The sequence below is a fragment of the Capsicum annuum genome, unplaced genomic scaffold, assembly GCF_002878395.1.
Source record: "Capsicum annuum cultivar UCD-10X-F1 unplaced genomic scaffold, UCD10Xv1.1 ctg83390, whole genome shotgun sequence".
NCBI lineage: Eukaryota > Viridiplantae > Streptophyta > Magnoliopsida > Solanales > Solanaceae > Capsicum > Capsicum annuum.
In genome coordinates, this window is record NW_025894259.1 from 1,718,495 (window position 1) to 1,735,890 (window position 17,396).

General features: G+C 32.9%; 1 long non-coding RNA gene across 1 annotated transcript; it reads left to right on the forward strand.

The window, feature by feature from the left end:
• The first annotated feature begins 2,178 nt into the window (after positions 1–2,178).
• Positions 2,179–7,136, forward strand: LOC124895663. Its single transcript, XR_007051845.1, has 3 exons — positions 2,179–2,827; positions 6,555–6,609; positions 6,899–7,136. It is a non-coding gene; the product is annotated as an uncharacterized LOC124895663 (long non-coding RNA).
• Positions 7,137–17,396: the final 10,260 nt, after the last annotated feature.

Sequence of the window (17,396 nt, forward strand, 5' to 3'; positions counted from 1 at the left end):
AGTACTTCTTAAAATAGAATTTTGCCTTATATAAAAAATATTCTTTATAATTCTATTTAAGTAATATTTTAGATCAAAATTTATACGAAACAAATTCTTATATTGTACTTTTGCTTTTTATTTTAGTTTTGATTCACGTATTTTCTTACTATCATTATCATCATCCCTTTTGCCTTTATTTATTTCTTTTAAATCATACCTTTAAAGATTATATATGAAGAATAATAATAAAAAATTGACATTGAATCTCTTTTTTGATAATTTCTTGTGTTTCTCTTTTAGTTGAAAGTTTCTGATTGAAAAATTGGATAAGTATGTTGCCGCCGAATAAAGTTGTCAAAAATCAAAGGTTTATTGCTCTTTTTTTCTTTTACTTTCTTTGCGTTACCGTGACATAATTATGATTATCGTGACATAAAAAGGTCTCCAATCCCATTTTTCTTTTAAAAAAAAAACATATCAAGGTCACGAATTAGGATAGGAGATTAAATTCTTTTTTATTTATGAGTCATGTTTTTTGTAATATCATAACTTTTATGTACAATTCAACCATTTTAGAAATCCATATTATTTGTAAGTGAGACATATTAATTGTTATTTATGTTAAAGAAAATCGTAATACTAATTTATGAGAATAACATAAAAAAGGCGGCTATGGAATTTCAAAGAACAAAACAAAATTGAAGCTAAAAAGTTGTTTGTAGTATAGTCATTTTAACCAATATCACATTATGCATAGTACCCTCCTCTATCGAAGGTTGGATTTGATTGAGTTGGTTTTAGTTTATATGTGAATGTTTTCGTTTCTTGTAATCACATGTGGATATTTTATCTTCATAATCTAAATTTAAAGATTTGAATGATATGGAGCCACATACAAATGTAGATGTAGGAATTCGACTAAATATAATTCAAATATCTACTTAAAAAATCTGACTATATAGATTTGAGATATGAACACAAAAAGTCGACTGATATTTATGTAAGAAGGAGGATTCAAATGCTTATATATAAAAGGCCGTTATTCAACATTTTTCATCATAAATTTGTAAGGTATTATTCTCTTAATTATTTTTGCCTTCGACAATATTGCATTTTTTTCTCTAGGAATATTTCTTTTATCATCTTTTGTGCATGTAATTGATAAGGTTTTAATTTTACTGTTGTGTCCAATTTTAGTTTTTTTTTGCATAAAATTTGTAAGCAAGCAATGTTATTATAATTAGATATCTTTGTAAAAAATTATAATCCACTCTATTTGAGTATATTATTATTTAACTTTTTATAATAAAGTTATATATAAATATCTATATAAGCTTTCGCAATAGACAAAATCGTCTAATTTTAAATAATCAAAGGTTACACGTGCGATTATATATATATAATCAAACCGAACCCGAATCAAAATGACATAATATATATATACATATATATATATATATTATGTAGGTTTGATTTAGGTTCGGTTTGACTATTTTTGGTCAACACCAAACCAAATCAAGAATGATCGAGTTTTTTTTTCTAACGCCAAACCAATCAAACCAAATCATAAGTCGATTTTTTTTCTCGGTTTGGTTTGGTTCGTCGGTTTGGTTTGATTTGACGGTTTGGTCTGTATACCCCTAGTGTTGACACCTAATTTTTACCATCCACGACTAAGTTTAATTCTGAGTTTCTTCAATTTTAAATAAAATTGAAATATTTATTTCATTAGTTAAATTCTTTTCAATATATCTGTTTGAGTAAAATTTGTCATTAAATAACGAATTATGTATTTTTGTATTCACGTATACAAAAACGTATAATTCTATTACTTAAATAGTTATTTTACTAAAAATGAGATTTTAATCAAGGGACATCTCGGAAATTAATATGAGTGGGCCAAAATTTTGATTTAAATATAAATTTGTTCTTAAAAATAATTTATTTGAAAAAATATTTGCTTGATTTTATTTGACCAAGAAGCTTGAGATTAAACTAGTTGTTAATTTATTTCAATTTTGATTAAATTTTGTCGATTTATTAAATTTGACCTTAATTAAAATTAAATTGGCCACAATTGTAATGCAATTGACCAGTTAACTTTTAATTAAGTTAAGATTTAAACACAATAGACAAAAACCCTAACAAATAAGCTATTTAATAAATAGCCTAAACATAATGTACTCAGCCCCTTTCTCTATTTTTTTTGGGCCAGGACCCAATTGCCCAGCCCATTCCAGGGTCGACCCAGACCCCTCAGCCGACCTAGATCTGACCCAATTCCCTCAATCCCCCTTTAACAAATAACAGCAGACCAACAACAACTTGAATCCAGCTTCAACAACCGACAACTTCAACTCTCAACATAAAACACAACACCAATACTCCAATATCAAAATAAAAAAAAATTAACGCGAAACAACAACAACCAATGCATCAATAACAGTAATTTCAAAACAACAGTAAATCAAGTCAACAAAGACAACTATTAATCTGGATTTTCTCAAAATCGTTCGATCTGATATGAACACGGACGATCATGATTATTCATTTTTAAATTTCAAATTTTTCATCCTCAATTTCTTATTTGTTTCCTCCTTAAAATCAGTCCAAAACCTCCTATAAGTACCCATTGAAGAACAAAAGGGAGGGAGGAGGATTTTGAGCAAAAATTTGAGGATTCGGGAGGTGCGTGCTTCTAATCCTACACAATCAAAAATCCTAAAAGAAATAGACTCAAAAACTCGATTAAAAAAGATTAAACTCTGAAGGATCGGGATTCAAACTCCGGTGGTGAAAGTCCATCGCCAAGGTTCGTTTGTCCTAGTTTGCTGCCCTAAAAAAGGTGAATACTTCATCCTCTTTTACATTTTCTTATATTTGTGTGTAAAAAAGAAAAAATTCAAACTTAACTTTATGGCGAATGCCGTGTTGGCATGCGATTTTTTTTATTTTTTATTTTTTACTTTTTGAAATTGGTCTTGTTTGAATTCAAAACGGCCATCGATGTTAGTCTAAAATTCTTCAATTTTTGGTAATATTTGTTGAGGAAGATTAAAAATAAGAAAAATTCACAAAACGATTTGAAGGGTCGTTGCACAGGCAAACTCTAAGATTTGTTTGATTAAATCATTCTTGTTCTCTAAAATTTTCTGAGTAGGATCTCACTTAACCCTTTCTAGTGGATAAGGAAAATTAATTTTTGGAAGCAATACTGTGTCAACAATATTCCTTGTTAATGACTTGTACTTATCACGCCACATAGTACCAAGGTGGTACTCTTCAATAGGGTTGTCAACAGAGGTGTAAGCATACTTAACAAGTAGATTAATGTCCAAGTTAAAATTGACTGCAACAAGAAGATTATTTCTTATAGCATTACAAAATTTGGGGAAGACATGAATTTCACCGGCAGTGAATGAGTACTCCATTTGATGGAAACAAATCAAAGGCTAAATTTATGTTGGTAATAAAAATAAGTTTGCCATTGGAGTACTCTACTCGTGTATTTTTTTTTTCCATCCTTGTCCGGTGCCCGCATTGGAACCCCGACTAATCCGAATCGCGCGTTGCATGGCCATTAAGGTGGCAGCTCTCCTAACAGAGTTTTCTTCATACCTAGAGTCGAACCAAATCCTACCCCAAAAGAATAATATTAAAGAAGTTTCCATATTCAAAATGTATGTATTTCATATTCATTAGATATTTTCTAACGAGATGTCTAAGAGTGCCTTAAAATTCTAAATAAGAACATCAACTGTTGTTTTGAAGTAATAAATTAAATGCAAAGAAATATTCATTGGTGGTTCCATATTCATACTTTTATCATTTTTAAAATATCTTTCATATTAGACAAAATAAAAAATTTAATTATTTTCTAATATTTGCTATTTATCTACTAAAATTTTGGCTTTTTGGGGGAATAAAAATTTTGGTTATCTGAATAAGGTAGGAAATTTAAAATTTAGAACTTTAAAATAACTTATAGTTTTACCATATATATAATTAATCCTACTAAGCAATCTCATTATATTCTGATTTTAGTATATTCATAGAAATAGTAATTATTTCACAAAACACATTTGGTACATATTAAGAATTATATACAACTAATTTAAGTAATTACTTATTAAATTTTTCATGCAACTATAATTGAATCATTGGATGGACATAATAGTCCGTCAAACATTACTAAAAGCATATATAATGAATTATGGAACATTTTGGTCTGATGTGTAAATAGCTAATGCATAACAAAATAATTTTCAACTCGATTATATTATTCATAAAATTTATATGATTTTTTAAAAGTAATGTTCATTATATAATGTACGAACAAAAAAATAATCTAAGTTTTTGATGAAGTCCTAAATTTTGGATTTTAAAGTCGCTTAGATTTTATCTCGTGTAAATTATTTTTCTTTAGAGCTTTTGTGTTAATTAAAATAAAAATTATTAAATATGTTTAATAATCGCGCTAGATTGTAGGTGTGAGACACATCTATATCTATAATCTATAATTATTTATAATTTATATTTATAATTTATAATATATTAAAAGTGTGAAGTCCCTTAGAAAAGTGATTTGAACATTTTACCCTTCATTAAAAACTCCATAATTGACAAAACTGTCATTTACTATTATATTATATATAAAAAGTTCAAATCACTTCTCTAAGGGTCTTCACACTTTTAATATATCATAGATTATAAATATAAATAGATATAAATTATAAATATAGATATAGATATATAGTCATTTGGATATAATACATTCAGTTATATGCTCGTGTAAAGAACTTTTGTCTAAATTTAAGATTTAAAGCTAATTCTTATTAATACATGAAAACAGAAGTATTATATTGTTACCCGTACTTTGCACACGATATACCTTTATATGATTTGGTCATCCGAATGTAGGTTATGATTATGATACTTAATTATTTTAAATTGAATAATTAAAATCTTAAATTACAATGACATGTTTAAGAAGACTGCTTGAATATGATAAAGTCCAATTTCAAATTACATTCTATTAAGGGTGTGTTCGGTAAGAAGGAAAACATATTTTTAAAAATGTTTTTTGATTTTCGTGTTTGATTGACTAAAATATGTTTGGAACGTATTTTTCAGATATACTTATTTTTCTCAAATTTACAGAAAATGAGGGTATAGAAATTAGGAATTGGATCTCAAATCGAGGTCGAAAGTTAAGTCCTGAGTTGGGATCTCCGGTAGAGTGTCGAATTTGGTGATCAAGCTCAACTCTAGAGTGGGGTTCATGTCGAGGTTGGGTCCCGGGTTTGGTTTGGAGTAAGGAGTTGGATATTAAGGTTTGGAATTAGTCATGATTCAGGATACAGATCAAGTACCATATCGGATCATGAAAAATCAAGATCTCGGGTCATGTATCGAGTCAGGGTCAGAAGCGAGTTTTAGGGTTTAGAGTTGAGTCAGGAGTCGATCACGAGTTGGGGTGCATATTCGGATCTCATTTCGGGTCAAGAATCAAGATCCCACTTCAAATGTCGAGTTAGAATCGAGTTTTAGGATTTGGAGTTGGGTCAAAAGTTGAGTCACGAGTTAGGGTACAGATAAGGTCCAACGTCGATTCATCAAGAATCAGGATCTCAAGACATGAGTTGAGTCAGTGTTGGAATTTAGATTTTAGGGTTTGGAGGTGGGTCAAGAGTCGAGTCATGAGTTGGGGTACAAAATCGGGTACCATGTCGAGTCAAAAATTAAGATCCCAGGTCATGTGTAGAGTTAGGATCGGAAGTCGGGACACGAGTCGAGGTAGAAATCTAATGTCAGGGTTGGGAGTGCATTTTTGTACCTCATAAAATAAATCCATATAGTTTTTAAAGATTATTAATATTTTTTATGATGATTGAAGTTGATAAGAGATAACGTACAATGCACGTTCATAGAGACTAGTCTATAATCTATATCTATATCTATATCTATATCTATATCTATATCTATATCTATATATAGGAAAAGTGTGAAGATCCTTAGAAAAGTGATTTGAACATTTTGTCCTTCATTAAAAGACTCTCCTTTAGACAAAACTGTCTTTTCACTATTTTCTTCAATTTATTTTTTAATTATTTTTATTATATTAACTAGACTCCTAAGATATATGAGACTCTTAAAATATATGGAAGGAGAATCAATTGATATTTTCCTTTGTACTGATTAATTAGAGAAATACTCCTAAAATAGGATAGAAAAATACTCCTAAAATAAGATTCTATTAAGAAAATACTTCTATAAATATCGAGATGCACGTTAAACTAGACAAAAACTGGTTTACTTATTGTAAAAATATAATTGATGCTTATTTGACTTGATTCGGTTGCATGTCTAGATTGATGGATGCTTAATTTTCTAACCCTCAACTTCTTCACTATTTTTTTCAACATAATAGATTCAACGTGTGTGCATATATATATCTTCTTTGTTTTCATTCAAGTCATTTTTTAGTATCAAAATTTCATTCAGACGAGAATTATTTTTATCAAAACTGATACTTTGTGATTATTATTGTATTATTTTGTTGTACTTTACAGGTCGTAGATGATAAGTGGTAGATGAATGTCGGTCGGCTTTGGAAATTTTTTTTAGGTAAAGGTTAGGTTTAATTGTATTATTTTTAAATCTCTGTTTTGAAAATTTTTTTTGTGTAAAAGTAAAGTTTAGTTGTATTATTTTGATATCTCTATTGTCGTATTATTTTGTTATAGTTTACATGTGGTAGATGAGTGTCAAACAACTTTGAGGAAATTTTTGTGTAAATGTTAGATTTAATTATATTGTTTTGATGTCTCTATCGTCGTATTGTTTTGTTGCAGTTTCAAGGTTAGATTTAATTATATTGTTTTGATGTCTCTATCATCGTATTGTTTTGTTGCAGTTTACAGGTGGTAAATGACGATCGACTTTGAGAATTTTTTTGGTAAAGGTTAGGTTTAATTAAATAAATTCTTCAAAAGATGTTGAGTTTAATTATTGTATTAATTTTTATTATGTAAACAAATATTCTATTTAATGTAACGTTTGAACTCAATAAAGTGAGTTACACGCGCGAGTCGCGTACACCTTAAAAAATACGAAGCACCTTAGTGAACTATTGTTCAACTTCTTTACTTTTTAAAATAAATTTTACATTCAATAAAATTGTACTTAAAGGTACTCCATTAATATTTATGACTTTGAAATAATTACAATTTTTAGTTATCAAATCATTCTTTGAACTGTGAGTGAAATCCTAATAATTAGGAGTTAAGACTTTAAAGTTAATTAAATTTTACCTTGTATAAATAAAAGTTTAGTAGTTGATAATTTTTCCTTTTACGTAAATATCCAAACTAGGAATGTAATAATAACCAAACAATTATAGTTTATAATTTTCGTTTTACATAGACACCCAATAGGAATGTAAATAGGAACATATTAATTGAATCTAATAAAACATTTCAAGTTTCATTAAATATACACTTTTCTGCAAAATTAAATATTTTACTTATTATATTTATGTTAATTTATATATTTTCTTTCCTAAAAAATGTACCTATGTCATCAATATGTAATTGGTATTTTGATTGTCTAGAACATTTTAAATTTAATTCTAATTTATTTTATAAAAGATATTAGGTTTAGTTGAATAATGCTATATAACTACAATTTCTTTCACGATGTTCCTTGTTGTGTTAGGTCTATTTTTAACATGTACCCATCGTATCATTAAGAAACTTGAATCACAAGAATGCTTATGTAATAACATAGTGATATGAAATGATTTTCACGACGACATTATACATGTAAAATAATAAAGAGTCAATAGGTCTTCAAACATGTATTGATCCTCAAAATTTAATTATAACTTCTAGAAATAAATGATGAACTTTAAAAAATAATCGAGAAAAATAAATTTCAATAGAAATATTGAAAAGTGGGCTTTAAAAATCATTCAAAAAGTAAATTGTATTATGTTTATGATTCATAACAATAATAAATCAAGCCAGGTGTCAAATAATTTCAAACATTAAACCATATTTATGACAACATAATCGCATGTGGATAACTATAGGTTTTATTTGTCAACTGATTTTTGGAACGACGCTGTATGATGGTTAGGTTATGAGTACCATATTGCCTTTTTTATTTGGTTAATTGGGTTTAAACCCATACAAACTGACAAAATAAACAATAAATACTTATCAATTCAATAGAATATGTATATATGAGGCCTTGAAAAAAATTACATGGATATAAAGTGTCTTAGTCAAAAGATTCATGCAGACACCTTTACACCATAATATTATTTTGTGATAATTAAGTGTTGCAACACCAAAATTGTGTGAAAAAACACACACGATTGAATGATTTTGTATATACTGTGCATAATTTTACATGTGTCATACGCTAATTACGTGAATGATTGCAACATCAAAATTGTATTACCATAAGGCTCAAGCAATATGCAAATCAATCCTCGGGGACGTGAATGTTATGTGGGATAGGGCGCCAGCTGCATCACAGAAACTGCTAGAGAAGTGTTGGGTGTTTCGAGGGGTCGAGCAGGACGTCATAAGAGGGATTGGTGGTGGAATGATGAAGTGAAGAAGAAAGTGGAGTTTAAGAAGGGGGTGTATGTTAAGTTGATTGAGAGTAAAGATGAAGAGGAGAAGCGGGTGAATAGGGAGGTTTACAAAGTAGCAAGGAAGGAGGCTAAGTTAGCATTACGACTGCTAAGTCGGCAGCATTCGAGAGCTTGTATGCGGGGTTAGAGGAGAAAGGCGGGGAAAAGAGGTTGTATAGGCTTGCTAAGGCTAAGGAGCGGAAGGGTCGTGACCCCGATCAAGTAAAATGCATTAAGGGGGAGGATGGTAGTGTTTTGGTGGAGGATGTTCACATTAAGAAGAGATGGCAGGAGTACTTTCATAGACTTTTGAGTAAGGAGGGGGACAGAGGCATTGAGTTAGGGAAGTTGGAGCACTCGGAGGAGAGCTGTGATTTCAGTTATTGTAGGCGTTTTAAGGTTGAGGAGGTCAGAGAGGCGATTCGTAGGATGTGGAGGGGTAGGACGACGGGGCCTGACGTGATTTTAGTAGATTTTTGGAAGTATGTTGGTATGACAGGTTTAAGGTGGTTGACTAATCTATTTAACGGCATTTTCAAGACTGCAAGAATGCCTGAGGCTTGGAGATGGAGTTCGATGATTCCGTTGTATAAAAACAAGGGTGACATTCAGAGTTGCAACAACTATAGGGGTATTAAGCTGTTGAGTCACACTTAGGGCTGCATATCGGTCGGTTCGGTTCGATTTTGAAAATTATCGATTTTACTTGTTCATTATCGGTTTGTATATATGCTAAACCATTAAAGAACCATTAAGATATCGGTTAATCGGTTATCGGTTTATTGATTTTTCATTGTTATTGGTTGGTTATCGGGTGAACCGTTAACAATAATGTTTACTTCCTACGACCCTACTGCTTTAATTAAAATCGCAGTACAAATATATGGTCAAATCATCTTTAACTGCAAAATGATGTTATTCCGTAGATACACACCAGAGGAGAACAAGTAAAACAAAGCTAACAAAATCAACCTAACAACCTGGACTTGTTCAAACTAAAAGTTACAATATCACCAGGTTCAAGGTCATTCAAGAAAATTTTGTTTTTTCCTTTTCAGGGAGTAATAAGAACTTATAAGAATTGTCCCGGAGATGGCTTCTCCTATGCAAAGTTATAGGGGCCTATAACGATATTTTTCATTAAGCAGAATCAGAGAGGCAAGATTGGAAGATGCATAAAGAGACACATTAATTTGCTATGTTATGAAGGATGTTGATTAGCATAAGAAAAGGTAACTGAACAGAAATAAGTTAATTTCTGATTCTCAAACAGTGAAGAAGATTTGACATTTAAAATAATTTCTTGATAACAGTGATTGAGGCATTGAGCAGTAAGAATGAGATAGTGTGAATCGTCATTACCTATTGAGCGCAACAAATCATCTTTGGTGTGAGCTTGAATACCTCTTCTTGGTGTGAATACTAAGACGAGAGTGAGAGACGACTGACGAGGAGGCACTAAGAGAGTAAGAGGCAACTAGCGTCTGGAAAGAGTGTTTGTGAATTGTGAATAAAGGATAAACCCTAAGTGGCTAATTCACTTATTTCACTTTAGAAAGGGGTATTAGGCTATTGGCCATTGGGAATTAATTGGGGCCTTTAGGCCAGACAGTAATGGGAATAAAATAAATGGGTTGAGTAGTGAGCACTAGAGTGTAATAGTGTATTATTTATTTAGGGTTATCGGGCCACCCGATAAAAATATTAAATAAACCGAGGCCCAAACCAATAAACCAATTATAAAAATCTTAGAACTAAAACCCGACCCGACAGGTAAAAAAACTGAACCGTTAACTCGATAAATATATTATCAGTTCGGGTTAACAGTTTGAACCAAAATCTGTATACCCCTAGTCACACTATAAAGATTTGGGAGAGAGTGGTTGAGCGGAGATTGAGGAGGGTCGTGTCCGTTTTGGAGAATCAGTTTGGATTTATGCCTGATCACTCAATGACAGAGAAAATCCACCTGGTGAGGAAATTGGTAGAGCAGTATAGAGAAATAAAGAGGGATTTACACATGGTGTTCATCGACTTGAAAAAGGCATATGATAAAGTCCCAAGGGAAGTTCTTTGGAGATGTTTGGAGGTGAGAAGGGTCCCGATAGCATACATCAGAGCTATTAAGGACATGTACGATGGAGGAAAGACTCGGCTGAGGACAGTCAAAGGAGACTCAGAGCATTTTTTGATCAAGACAGGGTTGCATCAGGGATCGACTCTTAGTTCGTTCCTTTTTGCATTGGTGTTAAACGTGTTGACGTGGAGTATTCAGGGCGAGGGGGGGGGGGGGGGAGGGGGGAGGTGTAAATGACAAATTGGAGGTTTGGAGACAAACCCTTGAGTCTAAGGGGTTTAGGTTGAGTAGGTCCAAGACGGAGTATTTGGAATGCAAGTTTAGTGACTTCAGGCAGGAGGATGAAGTGGTGGTGAGGTTGGACTCCCAAGATGTTTGTAAGAGGGATAGTTTTAAGTATTTTGGGTCTATGATTCAGGAGAATGGTGAGATTAATAAGGATGTCTCTAAATGTATTAGAGCAGGTTGGATGAAGTGGAGGCTCGTCTCGGGAGTGTTGTGTGATAAAAAGGTGTCTCTTAAGCTTAAAGGAAAATTCTATAAAGTGGCAGTCCGTCCGGCCATGTTGTATGGAGCGAAGTATTGACCAGTCAAGCACTCCCACATTCAAAAATTGAAGGTGGCAGAATTGAGAATATTGTGTTGGATGTGTGGGCTTACTAGAGGGGACAAATTTAGGAATGATATTATTCGAGAGAAGGTGGGAGTGGCTTCAGTGAAGGACAATATGTGGGAAAGAAGGATGAAATAGTTTAGGCATGTGATGAGGAGGGGCGCGGATGCCCCAGTTTATAGGTGTGAGAGGCTAACTTTGGATGGCTTCAGAAGGAGTAGAGGTAGGCCGAAGAAATACCGAAGGGAGGTAATTAGACATGACATGAAGCAGCTTCAGCTTACTAAGGACATGACCCTAGATAGAAAGGTATGGACATCGCAGATAAGGGTAGAAGGCTAGTATGAGTGTGTGGGTTGTAGCAAGAAGTCGGGAGAGATCTTGTGTAGCTGGGTTAATAATCCTAGGATTGTGTACATATATGTCTTTGGTATGTGAGCGTATGTTACTACTAGGTGGGTGTCCTATTTCTTATTTCTTAGTTCCTATTTTCTCTTTTTGTGTTGCCCTTATTTCTCGTATTTCGTATTTCTCTGATTTCTATTTTATTGTTTCTTATTCCTTATTTCTGTTATGTCATCCATCCCCTTATTTACTATTCTTTATCTTGAGCCGGGAGTCTATCAGAAATAGTCTCTCTACTTCTTCGAAGTTAGCGATATGGACTGCGTACATCTTACCCTCTCCAAATCCCACTTTGTGGGAATACACTGGGTTTGTTGTTGTTGTTGACAGAGCAATCCAAATGGACAAAGAAATATATAATTGGAATAACATCTATACAAAAATATCATGCGAACACTCCATTATATATTTGTACCTCATCTATTCACCTTCATAATTTCAGAAAATGTCTAATAATTTTGATCTCCATAAAAAACGTCCCTTCATTTAGAAGAAAATGGAGGTATGATAAAACTCCAGAGATATACTTGATAATACAAAGAGAAAAAAGAAAAGATAGAAGATTGATCAATGTAAAGATTTATGTAGAGTTAACCTAGCAAATTGTTCCATAGAGAAATGGGCATTTGATCTTATTAATTACCTTTGTGTATGATTTTAAGATTGGTCGCTCGATCTCTTTAAAAATATTGATCTATGTGTATGGGTCTTTGTGTATGATTTTAAGATTGGTCGCTCTAACTCTTTAAAAATATTGATAGATGTGTGTGGGATCCTCTAAAAGTAATAGTTCATATTTCTTAAAGGATTCGACATAGATACGACAATGGTTTAGAAGTTTGAAGAGTCTGAGCAACATCTATAGATCTCAGGTGTCCTGAATAGTTCTCAAATTCAAAATTGTAATGACCTCTCTAGTCGCTTTGTGAAATTTATTTGTCTTCCCTATTTTATTTCTTTCCATAGTTTGTATACGTCAATTATGACTTAGGAGATAGGAAATTCTTGATTGGAAGTGATTTAAGTCATTACTTAGGTTCTTGAGTTTTAATAAAGTTAAGCCTGATCATGGTCAATCTTCAATCAAGATGACTCCGGATTAGTCTTTTAGTGATTCTAATAGCTTCAGAATGTATTTTTTTTTAGTCAATTTACATAGTTAATTTATTTTTGTGAAACTCCAAACAAATGTTGAGAATTTATTTAAAAGTTTTGGAAATTTTGGATAATTAATTTAATTAGTAATTTAATGGGTCAAACTCACAGTTTACTTACTTATGTGGTTAATACAAAAATAAACTTCAGTGAAAAGGGATTTGGAATTAATAATAACAATAACACTAGATATATGGAGCAAGGAGGGGGGAGGGCATGACACTGCAGTGGTATTCTTTTTTTTTTTTTTATCTCTTCACATCATTGGATTCGTGGAGATCCCTACTCCGTACAATTTCAGGTTCGTCTATAAATTTTGTAGATTTATTTTATTCTTACTGTTACAGTGATATACCTATAATGGTGAGGGTGAAGAAAGATCAACGGTGTCAACTAATTAAGAGGAATTTTGTAACTCGTGATTTTAGATTGGGTCACTGTAATGTGAATTATTCACTTTTTTAATTACGGATAGAAATTAATGGGGTGTATAATGGTGCAGATGATTGGCAATAATGGTGTAGGTAAAGAGAATGAGTGTTATTTTGTCTTTATTAATATTCCACTCAAGAAATATTTCAACTCCATTAATAATAATACTTTAATAATAATTTTCATGGAAAGACAACAGAGAATGAAATCAAAGAAAAACTACATGCATGGTACATAATTTGTAACAGTATTCCATATTTAGCTTCAGGTTGGCATATTTTGCATATGATTACCCACCGATATTTGACAATCTTAGGTTTTAGGCCTAAAATTCTTAGAGTAAGAATTTATAAAATGGGTATCAATTAGTACTCTTATGAGGATTATATATTTGGATATATTTGAACCATTCGAAAGTTTTACAAAAGGCCAAGGCCCTTGCAAAGTAGCTTGCATCAAGGCTCTTCGATTGAGGTATTTTATGATTTAATTGGAGTTTAGACTTGATTTAATTGTGAGTATGATCCTAAATTAGATGCTTGTTGATTGATCATTGGACATACTTGAATTTGATGATATTTGAACTATTGACACTTTATGAATAACTATTTAAAATTGAACTTGATCGAATTGCCTTATGATTTTAAGTGCACTTGTAAAGTTTGTACGTTGTATTATATCCTGAGAGATAGTGTGAAGTTGGTAAAAGATATATAATATGGTTATGGAGGATAGAGTACCATACCGATATGAATATGGATATTGATATTACTTATATATGGAGGATCGAATGCCAAGTCGGTACAGTGTATGGACATAGATTATCCCCTGAAGGTCATGACTAGTTGGGTAAAAATAAGTCCCATAGCATGTGTGTACAGATTTGTGTTGATTTTGAGAGGTTGTGTGGTGTAATAAGCTAATAACGAGCTAATGACGTTCTATTTGCAAGGTTTATAAGGACATAGTTGTTACTTATGGTATTATTGTTGATTTTGTGGATGTTTAGAGTATGGTTGATACTCTTGATAGTTATATGGCCTATCCGTAACCATTTTTTGGCCTATCATTAATGCATTTGTTGATTCATTGAATGCTTGCTATGTGTTGATGTCTGTCTACTTATTATTTGATTTATGTCGTATACATGCTATTAAATTATGATTTATGTCGTATACATCTATTAAATTAAGTTGGCTTATGATACCTACCAGTACATAGTGGTTTGTACTGATACTACATTATGATCTTCTTTTGTTAAGTGCAGAAAGTGCATCAGAGGCTCAGACATGACCTTATCTCTAGCGTTTAATAGCATATCTCGATCCAAGGATGAGCACTCCATCCCCAGGACGACATGGATCATCATATTAGTTCTTGTCCATCTTTCGCGCAATGAGACATCTTTATTTTCTTTATTCTGGATATCTCTTTTAGACATAGTTTTTATTTTATAAGTTCTTGTACAATGACTTTCAGATCTTGGGGATTTTTATAAGTAACTTTTATGATTTTGGCATTAGTAATGATTAGACTTGGATCATTTATTCTTAAGTTGATTCATTCACTCGTCTTGCTACATCAGAACTGTTCAACAGACACGTTATAATAATCTTGTCTTAATTTTTACTAAATGATTGGGTAATATTAGATGTTTCTCCCATAGAAAGATTAGTGTGGGTTCCACTCATGGCCATTTGGATCCTGACAAAGTTTGTATCAGAGCCCTAAGTTTATCAATCTCGTCGTACAAGAACATGTCTAGTAGAATCTTGCAGAACGGTACGGAGACGTCTGTACATTTTTTTAAGAGGCTACAAAACACTTGAAAAATTCAAATTCTTCTTTCTTACGTGCTATTACTTGATTTCAATTGGTATCTGGCGATTTTAATTAGTATCTGACTTCTTTCATTCTTATTCTCGCAGATGGTGAGAACACGAGCAAATAGATCAAGAGTTGAGGTACCAAACTGCCTATTGAGGCTATGATTTAGGTTAGAGGACAGGCAATGGAAAGATGGGGTAGAGGAATGAGAGACTCACCCACTAGGGACAGAGCTCGAGCCATGAGACCAGCTAGGGAGAGGTCAATATCTTCTTCTCCATATGAGAAAATGCCTGAGATAGTAGAGGATAGGGCGATAGCAAAACAGAATGAGGGGATACTAGTTCATGATGCAAAGGGATGCCGGTTCATGATACAATCATACCAGTTCAGGGAGGTGCAACTCTAATTCAAATATCTTCTGATGATTTAGTAGATTTTGAGATTTTGAGTGGGTTGGCAAAAACCAAGACTATGGTCGTAATACTTACAGTTCAACATCTGAAGATGCAGCATGCTACTGTTGTAGCTTATTAAATGGAAGATATATTAGGGTTGGGTATTTTTTGAGATAGGTTATGGGCCCATCAATGACTGGAGATTAGCACGATCTATTTGTAAGTTTATCAAGATGAAACCTCTTATTTTTCATGGCACTGAGTCTGAGGATGTCTATGAGTTTATTATTGATTGTCATGAAAGACTTCAAAAGATGGTGTAGTTGAGAGGTATATGTAGAATCGGTCACTTTTCAGTTTCGGGGAGATGCCAAGATGTGGTGAAGAGCTTATGTAGAATATTGGGCTACGGGATTGCCTCCATTGACTTGGACTCATTTTTTTTAGAGAAGTATGTGCCTCATACATTGAGAAACAGGAAAAGGAGTAAGTTCACTAATCTTGTGCAAGGAAGTATGTTATTTTTCGCCTATGAGGAAACTTTTTATTCATTATCTCGATATTCATTTCAGCTACTAAAAACTAAGGAGTGCATCTATCTCTTTGTGAAGGGTTTGAATATAGGTCTCCAGATTTTTCCTCTTCAAATGACATCTCAGGTAAGTCTTTTTAGGAGATGCTTGATTTTGTTAAGAGGGTGGAGGGGGCAAGGCAAGAGGATTATGCCAAAACGGCAAGAAAGAAGGCCCACAAATGGGGTAATTTTAGTGGTTCTTATTCTAGGGGTCAAAGTTCATAGGGATACCCAGTGCGCCCCATTCAGTTAGCGATATAGGTGTTTGGTAGGGGTTCGTCAAGGGCTAAACAACCATCCTTAAACAACCATCCTTAGACTTTGGAGTTACCTCACTCCATATTTATCAGCTCAGCGACCCACCTTGGATTATATATGTTATGAGTGCAATAGAGTTGGTCACATCGGGAGGTACTGTCCTAATTAGAGGTAATATATTTAGTCGGCCAGTAGTAGGCTCCTCGAGCTCTAGTTCCAACAGGTAGAGAAGGTGGTGGCAATGGTAGAGGTTGTCCACAAGGTAAGTGTGGTGGTCATCAGGCAGGTAAGGGTGGTAATCAACCCCATCGAGGTGGTTCTCACCTTGGAAGGGATGACACTCAGACTGTGGTAAGGCTCATATCTATTCTCTTCCAGGCATTCCTAAAGTAGAGACATCAGACACTATTATTACAGGTACTATTCTTGTCTGTGACTGGATGGCCACTGTATTATTTGATCCTGGTTCTATTTTCTCATATATATTTGCCGATATTTTTGTGGGGTTGGACGAAGTGTGTGATCTACTTGACTTTCCTATTTACTTGTCTACCTCTATTGGTGATTCTGTCGTTCTTGATAGGGTTTATGATTCTTGTTATGTTATGTTTATGGGGTATCAAACTTAGGCAGATTGTATGATTCTAGACATGGTAGATTTTGACATAATTTTGGAGATGAGTTATTTGTCTTCATATTATGCAATATTAGGCTGTCATGCTAAAATAGTGACTGTGGCTATGCCGGAAATAGATAGACTTAAGTGGGTGGGTGATTATTGTCCTGCTCCAATAAAACTTATTTCCTTTTATGCATGTAAAGAGATTAATTGGAAAGGGTAGTTCAACCTTCCTAGCGCATCTTCAAGACACTACTGCAGAGGTCCAATTTATTGAGTTAATTCTAGTGGTTTGTGAGTTTCAAGAAGTGTTTCCTGCAGATTGGCTTGGCATGCCACCAGACCGTGACATTGATTTTTGTATAGATCTAGAGCTAGGTACTCGTCATATTTCTATTCCGCCCTATAAGAT